Source organism: Acanthaster planci, linkage group LG06, assembly GCF_054643075.1.
Source record: "Acanthaster planci isolate LZ-2023a linkage group LG06, COTS_SCS, whole genome shotgun sequence".
In the NCBI taxonomy this organism is placed as follows: domain Eukaryota; kingdom Metazoa; phylum Echinodermata; class Asteroidea; order Valvatida; family Acanthasteridae; genus Acanthaster; species Acanthaster planci.
In genome coordinates, this window is record NC_141782.1 from 6,796,732 (window position 1) to 6,814,303 (window position 17,572).

At 40.7% G+C, this 17,572-nt stretch overlaps 1 protein-coding gene and 1 long non-coding RNA gene across 2 annotated transcripts in view; one reads left to right on the forward strand and one right to left on the reverse strand.

The window, feature by feature from the left end:
* Positions 1-6,236, forward strand: part of LOC110980020 (E3 ubiquitin-protein ligase znrf2-like) — a 33,949-nt gene extending 27,713 nt beyond the window's left edge. The window contains exon 5 of the mRNA XM_022236282.2: positions 667-6,236. The gene's annotated coding sequence lies outside the window, so the exon portion shown is untranslated. The remainder of the gene's footprint in view (positions 1-666) is intronic.
* Positions 6,237-13,292: 7,056 nt separating this feature from the next.
* Positions 13,293-14,799, reverse strand: LOC147798780 (uncharacterized). The gene is made up of 2 exons (XR_015425760.1): positions 14,201-14,799; positions 13,293-14,064 (listed from the first exon to the last, which is right to left on the reverse strand). It is a non-coding gene; the product is annotated as an uncharacterized LOC147798780 (long non-coding RNA).
* Between the last annotated feature and the right edge of the window lie 2,773 nt (positions 14,800-17,572).

A 17,572-nucleotide genomic window follows, 5' to 3' on the forward strand; every position in this document is an offset into this window, starting at 1 on the left:
TAGTAAAACTAGCAAGCATCACATGACACACATTCGGCCAATCAAGATACAGAATCTGAGGGTTAGGTGTTGTAAAAGCCATTACTGTGATAGTACAACACTTGCAGATTATACACATGCTTTAAATGTCTCTGCAACTAATATGGTGTAAAATATGCCTGCCCTCAGTTAAGAATGCATGCGGAGGATGAGTGTGGTACAAATAATATATGGGTAGTCAACAGAAATTTTTGCTGCTTGCGGGATCAAGTAGGCTGATGGTTGGCCACCCTGTTGGTACTGCTTGTGGAAGTCAGTATACCAGTGGTGGTCCACAGGCCTTTACCAGATGGGTTGGGGATCAGCCCTAGTGCAGGCTTATGCAGTAGTAACTTCAGGTTTCAGGGCGCATACCCAAGTTGTCATCTCAGTTTTATATAAATCAGGATTATAAAGTACTAGGGTACCCCTCCATCCCATATCTTGCTGGCTATATCAAGTCTGATACTATTCAAATGAATTGTGATAAAACAGGCTTTTTTCCACTTATAATATCTTTGACTTGACATTAGAGTCAACGAGATTACAATGAATGAAAAGGGCTTAGATGAACTGTTGAATGGTTGAAGCCTGTACAACATTCTCTGTAGTTAATCTTTGATCTTTCCTTTTTGTTTGTTGATGCAGGGAAATTGGTTGATGAATCAAATGTGGTAGCCAAGACTTGTATATATATACTTGAACTATGGCAGACAGGAGCTCTTCGAAGGTGTTACTGAGGCTAAATTGACTATGCGGGACACCTGTTTGTTTAACAGATTTCTGTCTGAAAGAACTAAATCACCGGGGATGTCTACTATGAATGCCCACTTGTGGGAAGGCATGCTGTATGCATTCATTACAATGATGCATCCATCTGTTTAAACCTTCAGCATTTTCCTGAAGAAACAAACATATTGCTGAGAGTGTCAACTGATACCTCCCGGCATTTTGTGGTGTGTGACAACTAAATAATTACGGATTTTGCCTTGTACGAATAAAATCTTGAAAGGCAGTGTGTGCATATAATTGTTTATTATTTGATTGACATTTTACACCCACATACATGGCTCAATGTGTTTATGTGACCCTGCATACCACATCTTGAACATGGGTGACAATATAGGGCATTGAAGTATTTGGTAGTGGTATTTTTTCTACAGTATCAGGCATTTGTGTACTTCAACCTGAAACTTTGTGCCATTAACATGCACAAAGTAGTGCATACAGGCAGAGCTTTTTCATTGGTTCCCATGAATTCACCACATCATGCCATCTGTAGTACAGTCCCTGCATGCATGGACATCATATAAAAAGTATGGACTTTCAGTGCCTTAATCAGCCTACATGAACATACATGTACATGTAGGTCATTGAAGCCAGTGGCAGCCATCTTAGTGTCAAAACAAAGGTAATGCAACTTTAGGCTTCCTCAGTTTGGTAGTCAGACTTTATTCAAAAGGGAGTTGCACTACTACAAACTAAAAACAATGGTAAAATTGGCTCTAAAGAGACACTTCTTTATGATGACCTAAAGACAGATGGTACATGTAACTTCAAAGTTTTGCTATGAAAGTGACATTGCATTCAACATACCATTAAATTTTCCTAGAAATTATTTATGACGGTCATTGTATTTAAAGTTATATTTTAGGCCCTGTGTATGTTGTCTACTGTTAGTTATAATATGGATGTTGAGCTCTTTCATAGATTAGAACCCTGTATGTATGCACATACATGTGCTTGTATGTAAATGTTCATGGAACTTGGATGTAACCTGTGTTTGTAGGTGCTCCATGCCTATGTGCCCTATGAGGGTGTAACTACATCAAGATCAACAAGCATAGAGCTATGTATAAAAACTAGAGCGCTAACTTCTCATTCTCCATGGGGAGAAAATTTGACGTCGTCCCACATGTCCCATGTGCATGCTTGTAGAACATTTGAAATCAGATAGAACGGATATTGAATTATTCTAACTGCAACACGCAAATACAACATAAGCGAACGTCAGTGTGTCTTTTCAATTAAGATGCACACTTGCAAAGCAATGGCACATATTTATCAACATAGCTGATTATTTTAAAACGAATGATTCTCTAACATTCGAGTAAGGTCATCCGATGTCGTATGCATGTCTTTTGATGGCTGTCTTTCAATGAATAAGTTCAGCGAAATTAAAAAGTCTTTCCCTAAAATTAGTCAGTGTGAAGTGAACTGATGGCTATAGAGCAGCAGCTGTCGTGCACATCGGGTACCAGTAAAACCAATTTAAAAACGTTTGCAGTTTTTTGGCACAGAGCAAAAAGAACCGCTCATTTACTGATGGTGCATTCAGGTTGTTTGCATATCATCTCTGTTGACATATTGTTTTAGAATACAGATGCAGATATATGCCAATAGCCATACAAAAGCCGTCCAAATTTTCGAGTTTTCAATAGGTTTGTGCAGAAACATTGATGTGCCCAGTGGGCATCACTTTGAACATGAGCCAGCACTCCAGGGATTTTATATAGCTCTATGGGGTTGGAGTCATTGTCAATATATTCCCCAGTGAGCAATAGAGCCTGAAAGTGAAAGGTCACACAGCCAGCTTCCGGAACCCTCGCACAGTCTGCCTATAGGGATTTTACATTGGGCCGTTCTATCACCTTCGATAATTTTTAGAAGAATAATTCTTAAGTTAACTAAAACCACCTCATGAAACCCTCGTGTTGGAATTTTACCTTTGTCTTCCTCAAGTAATATTTAGGAAAAGTCACCTGGAGATAGGTAAAAACCGAATTTTGTTTATGACTTTCGCGTCCGGCAATATTGTACCTAGGTCTCCTTGTTCATGCATGTTTGATTTCACTCCCTGTGCTTTGTGAAAATGAGATTTTACCATGTTGCAAAGATTTACCTACGTGCAGTTGATGGGTTCCAGATTCCGCAGAGTTAACATGCACTTGTTGTCAGCAAACATTAGATAAAATATCAGAGTCTTTCCTAAACATAGAATATTGCTTTAACTTTATTACCTTCTAAATTATAAAAGTGTTCAAAATATTTTGATCTGTTTTTATTTTGGCTTTTACCGACAGACTACCATGAAAATTTCAAACTGTAAATGTTCACCTGCGTACGAGACTGCCACATTGCACTGTTCATGTATTTTAAATTTTTGGAAGTGCTGGGTCAATTTTTGGCAGGATATTTCTCTTTTAGATGAGGTAATTTTTCAGTTTCTTTAAATTGATATACTAGCAAATATTTTCCAAAGCCCCTTTTCCGAGTTGGATTTTTTAAGAAGCAACTGTACGGAAAAATATTACAAATTTTAAAATCTTTGCACATTATTTTTCCTATCCAAGGGTTCCAGAAGCGCGCCATCAGGGGTCAGCTTTCAGGCTCTATAATACCTGGGTACTAAAATCTCTTTTGATAGTGAATGGGAACCAGCTCTCACAGGTCGAGTGGTTTTCTGCTCCTAGGAACCAGTGCCAGTGACACAAAAACCTGTGCATGTATACATTGAGTTCCCATCAAAGAACCGCCATTGCTATGTAAAAACTTACACCATTTTTTATTCCATCATCAAAACAGATAATGTACCCGTATTTGATTAGTATTGATATTTTGTTGCTTGTAGTCAAGGGTGTTGTGAGGGGAACCAAGGGTTGCACTTGTCCTCTTGCCCTGAAAAATGAAAAATAAAAACAAGAAAAACTGAAAACAAAAAAGGGAGAAAAGGGGTGAAATCAACAATATGCTTGAAAATACAAAATGATTTATCAGTTTGTTGCTGATGTGTTCTATTCCCCTCCAGGTGATGCCCGTGGCTGTTGGGTGTTATTGAGGCACTGAATAGTCTAGATTCCTGACCACAATATTCTTGTAAATCCTGACTTAAGTGGGGAAACTGATAGGACTTGGCAGGCATGGGAATTACGCTCGTGTTATATTTGCACAGCTGCCTAAAGTTTCTTAGCACATCTCACTAAACCTGTATGTGTAGCTCCAAAAAAGTACCGAAATTTTGTGTCTGCATGGACTAGTTCTGGTTCTTGTTTCGTTTGGCTGATACCAAACAGCTTTGGACCAAGGTGCCATGGGAACTATAAATATACAGAAATCAAAATTCCAAAACTGAGCAGATGTTCAAATTGTTCATACATGCATAACAAGGGCCTTTAAAAAGTGGGATAATTATTGATAGTTTGTAATGTTTCCACATCTAGGGAGTAATTTTTATCTTGTATCCAATGCTAGGCTAATTGAAACCAAATTTAATCAAAGCAAACGACACATGCCTTTCACATTATATATCCACTGGAGTAAGTAAGAGCTGGCCAGCAGTATTTGTAGAGCAGTGTTGATTTTGCATGTTAAATCATGACACAAACTGCATGTATCTTTAATTGTATGGACACTGAAGTATCTCTTTTTGTGTATGTGTTCCTCAGTTACTAGATTCAAATAGATTATGATTTCTTTGTACAAAGTGTGCAGCAGAAAACGTTCCAAATTTAAAAAAAAGGTGCAGCAGCGATATCAGTACTACAATCAAGTACATACTTGCTAAAAGACAGACACAACATGAAAGACAACAGAATGTAGAAATTGAAGCAATTGTTTATCAACACGTTTCAAAATACTAGAGTACTGATTGCTGATTTCTTGCTGACAGGTAGTAGTATCATTGGGTATACGCTGTTTATATGACTTACATAATTGTGTTTAAACAGTGTACTGTCTAAAACTTTTAGCATGCCTTCTGTTGAAATGCTGATGTGTCTATTACCAAATGACTAGTAGTGACAACAATAGTTGATCGCAGGTTACATTTCTTTTCCCCAATAGTGTTTTGGGGGTACCTCATCGGATGCATTTCAAAGTACAGTTTAATCTGCGAGTAAGCCAGTACACCTTGTTAAACCTTAATACATGTTGTTAAATTGGGGTACAGGAGTTTCATTTTAATCCCAACTCTACAAATGTCAGTGAAACTGCAAAGGTCTCATTCAGTGATGTGGACGTATCTGCTCATGAAAGCTACATACACTTATTCTCTTTTTCATGTTCATTTCTGAGGAAAGTTCAGATTTGGGTTAAAAGGCCTTGAACATAAAAAAAAAATTTTGTACAATCATAGACTAAATTTGTAATTACTTTTTGGTTAGAAGGCCCAACCGCAGTGCGGAATTATGACCATATTCCTGAATTGTATCTGTTTAAGAGGTTTACTTTTAAACATTGTTTAACTACCGGTACTTCTAGTAGGTTCCATGCCTTGAATGGTGTACATGAAGTTAATTCTTACTTTAAATTGTTCGCTGTAAAAAAGTGGTTAGTTACAGAGTTTAAAAAGTTAGAATCTAGAGATACGGGGATGCAATAATCTAAGCAATGAACTGTACAGAGTACAAGTGTGTTCAAGAAACGTATGTGTAAATCAGTAGGTTATTCCCAGTGCACATTGTACAGTAACATTTTAACATAGAACCTTGTTAATTAAATCTTGTATTGTATAGTTTGGTCATAATTGAGTTAAAATGCTGTGCTGTATCACTCAGACATAAGGAATGAATTCATTTAACACAACATACATTGATTGGGACATGTATAGCTGTGACAAGTTTTTATATTATCTACTAAAAAGACAGCACTTACAGATTTTCCATGCATATGTGATAATTATTTTTTGGAGTAAGTTCAGTTCATTGTTGAGATGTTTGTAGCATGCAGTTACAGTCAAAAGATAGTTTAAAACATGAGATTACAAAACAACTATTGTAATGATAGTCCACGGATAATTCAAGCTTGACATGACTATTTCAGGACATCACATTGCGTGTTGTGACTAGCTGAGGAGAATGCAAGGCACATTTTGAAATGTTGCATGAAGTACATGTACATGTATGTACAGTCGAACCTTGTTAATAAGAGGGCCTACAGACGTGTTACGTTACCTTTTTATAACAGGAAACTTAATCAGAAATAAAAACATTGAAAATTGGGACCTAAAATTTTCCTTGTTATAAGTAGAATCTTGTATTAACAGTGCTCTTATTAACGAGGTTGGACTGTATTTGAGTAATTTAAATTACATGAATGTGTTTTGATACGTAAATACATTCGTAGAATTTTTGTTTCAGTAGTATTTAAGCCCATCAAGTAAAAAAAAGACAGAACTTAGTCGTATCTAAGTAATCATAAAATAAACGAATTCCAAATTATGACCTATTACTGAGGTTCCTTGTTTGTAGTCATAAGCCTATTTGAGGTATGAATGACATAATACGAGGGTGGGTTAGTAACCAGGTGGATTATACTTATGTGTTTTGTAATTCCCTCAGTTATCCGCCTGGGCAAAGTAGTAATTGCCCGTGTGAAATAATATGTCACCCCAGGCGAAAAAGTAAGCTGCCCAGCAAATAAGTGGGCATTCACTCATCTTTTGTGTGCCAAAGTGAATTTACGCACATAATTGCGTGTGTAAATGGCACAAGCACAGATACCTGTTTACATACAAAGTGTGGACATTCCTTTGTTCTTCTGTGGTTAAGGAAACTTGAGGAAAATGCTCGTTTTTCTCCAACTAGGATAACTCCTTCGAGCTGGATTTTTATGATGATTTCTTGGACTGTTCCTCGTCATTTGCCACGGATAACCTTGAACCCGAAATGCCTCTGAAACTGTTTTTATTATGTTGACTCCTTTTGGGCAGAGGTCCACACTATGTATGCCACGCACGCACACGAGAGCCAACACGTGAGCAAACTTCATTCGTTTGTATGTGTATTACACTTCGTGGTTCAAAATGCCACACATCGGTACTCAATACATGTAGTGTGTACTGCAGCGCACCGGTAAGATAGAATTGGGATGATCAGTGTATAGCTGCACTGCTACCAAAAGTACTGTGGCGTGTCTCCTTGAGGGCCTTCAGCCTAACCTAATTAAGTTCGACGGTCATGTCTGAGAATGGTTGGGGTCTAAACTCTAACCTAAACTTGGGTTCCTCCTTCGTCCGGAGATCACTCAGAGCGACCTAAAGGCTAAGGGAGCATCCGTTTTGATGGAAATGGACCGCCGATTGTATGGACTGTGATGCTTTCTGCCGATTTGGTAACACGCAACAAAAAGAAAACCTTACAATTAGATCGTCGGTAACCGCAAACAACAATGTAATTTATTTATGCGTGGTCTTGAGGAGAGGCTATTAGCAATACACAACTAATATTGCACTGCGTCACACCATGGAGAAATAATTTCCACGGTCACACCAATCAGCGGTGCACTGACTAATGTCTCCTCGCGCAACTCCTGCAATGCGCGAACCAGTGTCCCAATACATGAATGCTATCAGCAATGCATTTCCAATGTAGCAACACTTGACGTAAGTCGCACTGCACACCTTAATTTTGCACTGCCTTAACAACATTGCATTGCACTGAAGTGATACATCCCGAATGCACCAAGCACCACGGCAGACTTGGGTCCAGCCCAAGTCTACTACAGTGTACATGTACATGTGCAATGCAGTAAGTGAACGGCTGGACTGCGCAAGATGTGTTCTGAGATCTGCTACGCGGAGACTGTCTGCACGTGCCTAGGTCTATAGGGGTGCAGACCACTAATTCAAGTGAGAATTTTTGACCAGCTCATTAGCATTAAAAGTGCCCCCCCACAGTATCTTTGGAAAAAGGAGATTGTTTGGCCTCCAAAATGGTGAGATTGTGTAAATCGTTGTCAAGATCAACTCCCTGGGTCTTTGAGCTTTCATATGAGAGCAGAAGGGCTAAAAACTACGGTTGAAAAATGGTTCTAAGTGCCCGAGAAAGTTGGGGGTTGCCACTTGAAAAATGGCTGGAATCAGACTTCAGAAAAATCACTTTTTGGGGGGTGATTTTGTTTTGTGGGAATAATTAAAAATTTAATTGGTTAACCCATAAAAAATTGAAAAGAAATTGAAAGATAAGTGACCAGACAAGAATTTCATTTGTGCTTCAGAAATCTCAGGGATGTTGGCGTGCATGTTATTGGGCCCTAAACGGTGCTGATTTTACACTGTTTTCAATGGGGCTTGAATAAGTGGACTGGACCCATAGGCCTTTCCAAGCGCAAAGTATAAAAGGTCGCCCTCGATCTTGTTCGCCATTACTGGGACACATTTTACATGCATGTGACTAGTCATGGTTTCAAGCACGGACGTATATAATATTATACACGTCCGTGGTTTCAAGACGTTAGTGCTTGATAGCGGGCCCCGTGCATAGTGCACCCCCTAACGACTCACAATTAGACTGTAAGCCAGCTCTCTAGTGAGTGACAGCAAGTAAAACTAGGTGTGCGAGGGCGCTCTTCAACAGAAATAAAACAACTATCGATCACTGACATCTCGGGCAAAGACTAGCATGTGACCCGACCGCCAGTTATCGGCATGGTCAGCTCAGTACATGGCGGGAAATATAAACTATGTGGCAGAGTATCAACGACAAAATGATACATGTATACATTTATTGTAAACTAAACGTTTTATTTAATTTGTTGCTCTTTACCACGTTGGTGTTGTGATTGTTTTGCTTCAAGAAAATGTATCGTATAGTACAGAAAAAACATCCAAGACATGACTAAAAGCATTAGATTTCTCCATGATTAGATGCACTACACGGCGGAATTTGTCCGTGCCGTAGGGCCAGTGCTAGCGCGCACGCAAACCATGCCAGTTGTTTCGGTCTTCGATGGGGGTGTGTGGCCTAGTACCCATGCAATCGACGGCCTGATGCTTGCGCTGTGTGTGTTGTACAATGGTTGTACAGCTAATTTATACTGAACATGTAGGTTAACTGGATTGCTGGAGCAAGTCAATTTCTGTATATGATTGGTCATCTGCAGAACAACTGCACACAGGTGATTTTATGAATAACTTGGCCTAGTCCTATTATTATATTACAAGTTCAGGCGTAGTTCATTATAATTATGACAAGGTCCCTCAAAGGACATGCAGACGTTAAAAAAGCTTAATGTTAGCCCTAGTAAAACTGACGAGAAATAAGAGGCTTGGGCGTATGCCCAACTTTCCTAATGCAACTTCTGTCTAGTTCCAGAAAATGTTTATTATACCCCTCATACTATACATGTACAAAAGCAATTATTTAGAACTTTTGGAATAATTCCAATTAGTTATTATTAGTTAATTATTAGTAGGGTCAAATTTCACTTTCCAATTTTGTACTACAAACTAAAATGGTTATGATGAGCAGTTTTTGTATTTGTGCATTTTTAACAGGCTTAGCACTATTTTTAAATAATTCAAGGGCAGGATGGAGTGGATTGATGATGTGCGTCAGTGGCCTCTGCTAGATTTTCAAGGTATTCAAAGTAAAGGCGTAAGGCATTTCATATGCAGAATGCAAATTTAGTTTCAATAAAATAATACTTTTTGGAAATCTTAATTTTGCACAATCTCATTGCCACAACATTATGGATAAGTTTTGCATTTATCAGTCAGTCACTCCCCCGTTGATTGTTTTAGGGTTAGGGATCTACCTGCAAGCTGTTACAGGATATTAGCAGGGGGACGGTCTGGCACACTTTAACCTTTGGGTTAGAAATAGGAAAAGGTCGCATGAATATGCATAACCATAATAATATGGTCATGAGGATATGAATGGGAATGAGGTGTAGAGTAAAAAAAAAATATGGCACAGGTTGACCTGTTGTATGGATGAACATGATTAGGGTCATAGGGTCGGAAAATCTGGTACAGGTCGACCTTTTCGAAGGGACGGATTGCACAGCCAGTGGAAATGTATGAATATAGAAGACGATTCGGTAAAACCTTTTGCACATGATGATCTTGATCTTTTTTGCCATGTTAGGGATGAATAGGAACGAGGAAAGGGCAAAAATGCCAGTACAGTGTGACCTTTTTAGGGATCGGATAAGCATGAATATGGAAGAAGGGTAGGGAAAAAAATTGGTACAGTTTGACCCCTCCTGTGAAAATAATATCATGGAAAATACTGACTGGCCCACCATGGCAATAAGGTCCGGAAGTGAATATTTGGAGATAATCCCTAGACAATGAACAGTACGGTTCCAACTACAGTGAGCAATGAAAATAGCAAAATGAGCAATAAAAAGAGCAAAAGAACAATGAAAACGAGACAAATAAGCCACGAAAAGAGCAAAATGACCAAGTCAGTAATCAGGTATGGTCGTGTTAAATCGCAAGTGAGCGGGGGTTTGTACCCACTAATCACTACCGCAACCCTTGGACAATAATAGAATGTGGGGCACTTAAATTGTTGAATATTTTCGACCAAAATATCAGTCATCGTGGCAGTCTTTCATAAGTTAGCGTCAGTTTGTTCAAAAACTTTCAGCACGGTAAAACGGCTTCAACGACGTCAGTGTCACAAATGCTGTATTGCGGGTCCATATCTTATTATTGTAACCAACCGAATTTCGTGCACTGCGAATTCATTTGATTACGTACTTCCCCACATGTTATATGGTAATTCCAGAAATTAGGGGTCTACCAGGGGACATTTTCCTGTCTCTATTACATCTGATCTTTGTTATTTGACATGGTAATATCACCGGAATTGAATTCAAACTATTACCATTTGTTTGGCAGGTAATTTATCACTCTTGAAAATTAGAAAATGTGTTCTGAACTTACAAAATCACCTGTCAGATGTGACAGGAACACGTGGACCCCTAATTTCTGGAATTACCCAATAGAAATTTCTTCCCTACATAGCTTGGGCAAACTATGTGTGTCGATGCCTAGCCAAGCATGTGCAGGTTACGGTTTATATTTTTATTTCGTTTCCTTAGTTTATAGCCATATTACTCTCCTCCTTGCTTGTTTTTCTTAAAGTGAAAGCTATTGCTGCAACATTTGAGTCTTGACCAGTGGCTGTGGCCGACGGCAATTTAGTCGTGCGGGACAAGTTTCTGGTTAGGAAATTTTAGATATCTTTCACATGTAATTTAATTGTTATAAAGCAAGAATGGGTCAGTTGCATTGAATGACTGTATATTTTTCAGTTCAGTAAATTCCCACCTTTCTTAGCTCATGTTTAATGGTCAAATCACAATCTAATGGGATTTTGATATGCCGATATTTGTATAACAGTTTAAACATAATTTTATCAAAAGGACAGATTGTTCAGATTGTCATTTAGGCGTGTAATACCGTTGCTACCGATAACAAGCCGGGAATGCTGTTGAACCTTCCTCTTCACTAACTTTCTGGCAGGTACAGTGTTTACTGTAAATATTCTTATTCACGTTAAGAAATTATGGGCGATGTGTGCATTATATTCCACTATAACGTGTTAACATTTTGATGTAGGCCTACGAAAGGATTTCCCGTAACATGAGATTTGTGTATAACAGAACATGTTTGGCACTAGACTAAAGTTATTATTGGTAAGAGAGGCCTGTTTTAAATACACGCAGCCATCCCCTGATTATACACTGGACTTTTTATAGGAGTGGCTACCCCTCTTCCAATGATTGTACATCCACAGAATTGCTTAGCTTTACAATTATAACACATGTATTCAGGATTTTGTTATTTATCTCTACGCAGATCCCTCATCCTCTGGTATAGCCTTGTTTCCCCCCTACTTCTCACTTGTGTTTGCCCTAGTTCTCACCTGTGCTTCCCTTAGTTCTCACGTAACATCCCCTTAGTTTTCACAGTATTTACGTCGGGTTTATGTCAGTCACATAATTTTTACCATAAATCCTTGTCTCGCCTAGAATATTTTTAAATAATCAGATTCAATACATGTTCATAATTTCTGTTCTGAGCCATAGTAAAAAAAAAATCTTGAGAGCGACCTGCAAAAACAGGTCAACTGAGTTTTTATCCATTCTCCCTATAACTCGGTCACATTAAATAGAGGTTTTTCACACGACGTAACATGACGGGCACTGGCAGTTTAGGAAGCGTACCATGTCCGTGGAGGCGCGTGCATTTTCGAATCTTTTTCGAATTTTTTTTCGAATTGGCAATTTCATGTACGCAACACGTATGTTCACTCCCATGCCCTTGTGCACCACTTAGTTGGGGGCTATAGCATGTGTACTCAATCACTTTACTGTGGATTTCGTGGCAGGCGACGTCGAACATCGTTCCGACATTTCTTTTCGCGGATGAAGATCATAATTATTTTTAACAAAAAAACAAACAAATAAAGTTCACGAAGATAACCTGATAACTAAAAATGGATTAAACAACATTAAACCACCGCATTATATGATCCCAGTTGCACAAAATTTGGAAGAGATTTTGAAAAAGTGATTTTTACAAAAAATAAATACAATCAGGTTGGAAAGAAAATACATCCACGGTCTTTTCCATTTTAAAACAACTTCTCAAGTTTATCCAAACAAACAAAATAAAGTGTCTAATAAAAACATCGGTAGTATTTTCAAGTTATTGCGAATTTAATATCTTGCACGAGAATCATTTGTCCGTAGTAGTTACGTGCGTTGATGGAGTACATGTACATGAACTTGCACATGTGCACACGTATTATGGCCGACCGGTCGACAGAGAGCCAAAATTGAAATTCGTCAAACTAACAAAGGACAATTCGCTATAGCTTAAACATAACATGGTAGCCTTTTTCAGACATTCTTTCAGTTATCAGGATATGCAGTATGTGTGGACCAACTGGAGAACAATTCAAATTTTCGAGTTTAAAATACCTTTTTTTGCGTTCAGAAATGTAACGTACACCGACATCTTTCACCCCATTTTGGCCCAAATGTCACTTTTGATTAACAAGAAACACATCACAAAATGAAATGTGAAGTCTGATTATATTTCTCCGGTATAAATTCAGCAAAAGCGGAAGATCTCCGCAGGATAGATTTTGGTGTAGTCATTTGCTGGCTGACATGGCCATTTTAACAAGCAACAGCAAGTGACTTCGACTTTGCCGAATTTTTAGCGCACGCGCACAAACTAAGTGGAAGGGGTGAACATACGCGGCAAGAATGTTGAGAGACTAATTAGAAGGCGCGCGCGTCAAAAATTGCGTGACTGAAAATCTTCCATACGTCCGTGGTGCTATCAGTGGGAACCAGGCTAGAGTTTGAAATGCGCATGCCTAACTGCCAGAAACGATTCAGGCCTTCGGGTTTCATTGGGCCGAACAGGGTTAAAAATATCGGATACTTTCTAAATTCAGATGCATTCTCATTTCAGATGTTTTCTAAATTCGGATGAAATGCAATTTCGGATGACATGCATATAGGGATCATCAAGATCTGAATACGAGTTCAAATTTTAAGACAAGACACTTGGTTTTTACTTGTATTTCAAAAACAAGTTAGATTTATAACAAATTATTTGAATCTGGACAATATTTTAGGTCTGTAAATTTTCATTCAGTTGTAGGAAATGCATTCATTTGGAAATACGCCCTGATTTACGTAACATCAGATCTGAAAACGAGTTCGAATTTTAAGACAAGGCATTTGGTTTCCACACAAACATTTTCCAATCATTTTGATACTAATTCTGTTTCGTAGTCCACAGTCTCCCGCCCATAGCACTGAGACAGGGTACGGGTATGAAGACCCGTCCGATACCTGTATCTCACTACCACGATTACGCACTGGGGGTGGTTGCGAGAGCGAGTCTGATACCCAATACAGCGATTGCGTTCACTAAATCACGTGACCTATAGTGGGTATCACTCCCACAGCAAAGAATGTTTTGAGTGTTGTTTACAAACAATACATGTATAACCGATTTACGGTATAGGCCTAGTACCTAGCACATCAGTAGTCTGATTACAGTACCTACCGTCTTCTTTATGTGGTAAATAATACTTATGAAACACTTTACTTTTGGCGAACGCTGTGGTTTTGGATAATTCTAATACCCCCTAAAGGTCACGTGACTTAGCGGTAGCAATTGGTCTATTCTCACTCTGAGGTTGAGGTGCGAAATAGCGGGCGATACCCGATCCTCAGTAGTGTTCATCAAGAACTATCGAGGCGTTCCCGGTGCCCCGCAGGTGCCTCCCCCTGAAAAAAAGGAGAAATGGATATTGAACAAGGCTAACCAAAACGTGCCTTCCAAAAACACACCACTGAGAGCTGGTGCCCCTCCTCCCACCAGTAAACTCCTACTGCTACGCCACTACCTGATAAACATCCTCACCTGCCATGGCTCAGAAAAGTCCGGGGGGCGGACTCTTCCTCCTTTGTCAACTCCAACGGTCACTGGCCCCCACAGAGAACCAACCAAAAAGCCAACTTTCCCTGTACGTCCTACCAGGCGGATGGAGTGGCCCATCACCTGGACGCCGATGTCTCGCACAGACAGACACCTCGATGCCTCCCTGGCCTGCTACGCACGACGCACCATCGGGTCAAGGACCCGTCCCGGTGCCGGTGCGTGTATTCAGAGTCAGCCATTTACAAACCACATCGTCTAATCAATAATAGTGTTGCACTCCCGCAAATCTTGGAATCCTAGCGCCCCCTGGTTTTACTCGTTCTCGGTCCTTGCATTTGTCAGGGTCTCTTATTTAGCTCAGCTATGCCTTATGGACATGTAGCAGAGACGCTAATTTTGTATTAAGTTATTCATGCTGTACTCTGGCGTGATCGCCTGTTCCTTCACTCCTTTGTCCTTGTGTTTTCTCTGCTCAGTTTTGGCATGTCGAAATTCCCCTCCATGTGGCTGCGTGGTTGGGCGTGGTAAGGTTCCCTGAAATGCTAATGTTCAGAAACCTCAGACTTTGTAACTGTCAATCATTCGCCTCAGATGACCGGGTAAGCACTTTCACGCACCTGTCTCTACACTTTGTACACGCGACTTCTTATTCTGTATTTTATCTTTTTACACACGACACTTAGATTCTTGCACTCGACTCTAGCAGGAAGTCATGTGACCCTTTGAGATGGAAGATTTTCATTGGTTGAGCTGTTCAGCGACGCTCATATTTTATTAATTCCTAAGCCTCTAGAATCCTATAAATACAGCAGATTTTCCCTAGCTCGTCGGTCAGGTGCGGCGGACCAACCCTAGTTGCGAGAGCGGAACCTAACGTAGTGCGGCGGTTGGACCCTTTCCGAGGGAAGTGCGATAGTAACCATTCTTATGGTGAAGACATGTAACCATATGAATGACCAGCTAGCTTAGCTTGGACCGATGCGAGAGCGGTACGAATTAGCGTAGGGTGCTAGTGAGAGTCGTAGCGGCCCGTCACCGCTACGTCCGAACCGACTGCCGGGCGAGACACCCCCGTGTCCCTCGCCACCCTTGTCCTGCTAACTAGCCCAGTCCTCCCCGTCTCTACGCTGAGCCAATGTACACAGTGCGGCGACTGTATCAGTGCGGTCTGAACGGCAGTGTGGTCGGTACATACCGGCGCTGGCCCCGTCCAGCCCTTGCTAGTCACCGTGGTGGTCCGGGACAGCTCCCACCACGGCCCGGCCCGATGAGTGTAGCCTAGTTGTGCGATGCTACACACACGTACCGTAACCCACTCCGTCTGACTTACATTTCCAATGGTCCTGCCAAACCGTACTTTAATAACACTCGTATACAACTTCGCCTCTCCATAACTTTGCCTTTTGTGTGTTGTATTATGTCAAGCTACACCTTCTTCAAACCCACATTGAACTTTGATGAAGAGAAGTGAGAGCAATAAACCAACCATACAGTTTGACTGTCACCCAAACCCCTTGTTTCACGTCCACCTTTTAATAAATTGTTGACCCCAAATATCACATCCCGTAGACACTATAAAGTCCATGCTACCATCGACTTGATATTTAGGAAACGCAACAATATTTTGTATGTCTGTCCGCCGTTACTGCAATAAAACAAGCTACCTCCGGCTGGAGACAGAACCCGAAAAAGAGTCTGCGTCTCTCAACTACTGTCCTTCCTTGGATACTCCTTCCAACTATACCCCGCTCGGCACCCAACTTAGATGATGATGATGAGATTGATTCTCCTAGTGGTTTCCGAGAGCCGGCTCCGTCTTCTTCAGCGAGATATGATTCGGGTGCTTGACCTCCCATCACCGTCTTTACCTGGGAAAGGCAACTTTCGTACATCATTTAAACGCCATGCAGCCCGGTTCGATGCTTCTGAGCCGATTTTTCAGGAACTCCCACTAGGTCGCTCAGTCGTCGAGATGTCAAAGACTATCGCCAAATGCAAACATTGGCGACCATACCCTCCTGGAGCCCAGTCCTGCTTTCCCAGACGATTTTTTTCCCTAGACGATTTTGAAGAATTCTTAGCGGTCCCAGAGTTACTGGACGTAACTAAAGATAAGATTGCGGCAGACGGGGACAAGCTGTCTTCTGTGAGAAAGAATGTTGTAGAGACTACATTTGCAAACTCGTCAGAGCGTCTTGCTCTAGTACCCGATGTATTGCCTTCCCACTTCTCTCGGAATACCTGGCCCACGTCTGCGAGGAGGATTCAACGTCTCTCCCGATCTCGCTACGGTAGCGCTCCGATCACTCGACGAAGGCCTAAACTCTACCTTCGAACAATTCTCACGAATTGTCTCCCTGGCAGCCACCACTCGCAGATCGAACGCTCTAGAGGCTATGAATACGCCTTATAAGGGCATCAAGTTTAGATTTCAAGACCGCCCACTCTGCAGTAAAGACCTCTTCGCCAGCCAATTCATGGATAACTTGGAAATGGTGGTGAAACAGATTAATACCTCTCCAGCCCCTCGCGGTCGTTTCGTCCTCCATTACCCAAAACTGCGACTACTGCACAACACTGGACGCGCGGACAAGGGAAACACTTGGCGCAACTGCCATCCCCTCGCAAGTGACTACTCAGATTTGCTCACAGCCTCCACTCCTGATTCCCCTGGCTGCCATCTTTATCCTTTTCAGGGTTCTGGCGGGACATCACATCGGACAAATGGGTGTTTACCACCGTTTCCCTCTGGATTCACGAGTACCCCTCCGTCCGAATCAATTCTTCGCCTGACTCCAATCCCTCGCAACAAAAACAAAAGTCAGGCGCTGGAGCCCGAAATAGATGCACTTCTACGCAAACAAGCAATCCAACCTGTATGCAGTTTGTTACTGAGGTTAGGGTTATGGGCATAAACGAGGGATACAAATCGATTTAAAATAGAATGTCCAAGTAAATAGTATGCTTAAAAAGGCTAATACCAAGCTGTATGTGCTTAGAACCCTAAAGAGATTTGGTTTTTCCGTTGACGAACTGATCACTGTTTATACTGGTTATATTCGACCCGTATTTGAGTATGCGGATGTCATTTGGCATAGTAGTATAACTTCTGCTAGATTGCAGAAGTAAGAATCGATTCAGAATCGAAGCGTGTTCTAAAAATATTCTAGGGTTTAGGTATTCGTCATATCAAAATACACATTTGTCAGCTTGAAACTAGCTGACAGGAGAGTCAATCATTGTATTACTTTTGCCAAAGGTCTTTCATCTAATCCACTAACCTCATCTCTTATTCCACTAACTCGTTTGGAATGTCATGGTCGCTGTTTACGTAACAGTAACAAACTCTCAACA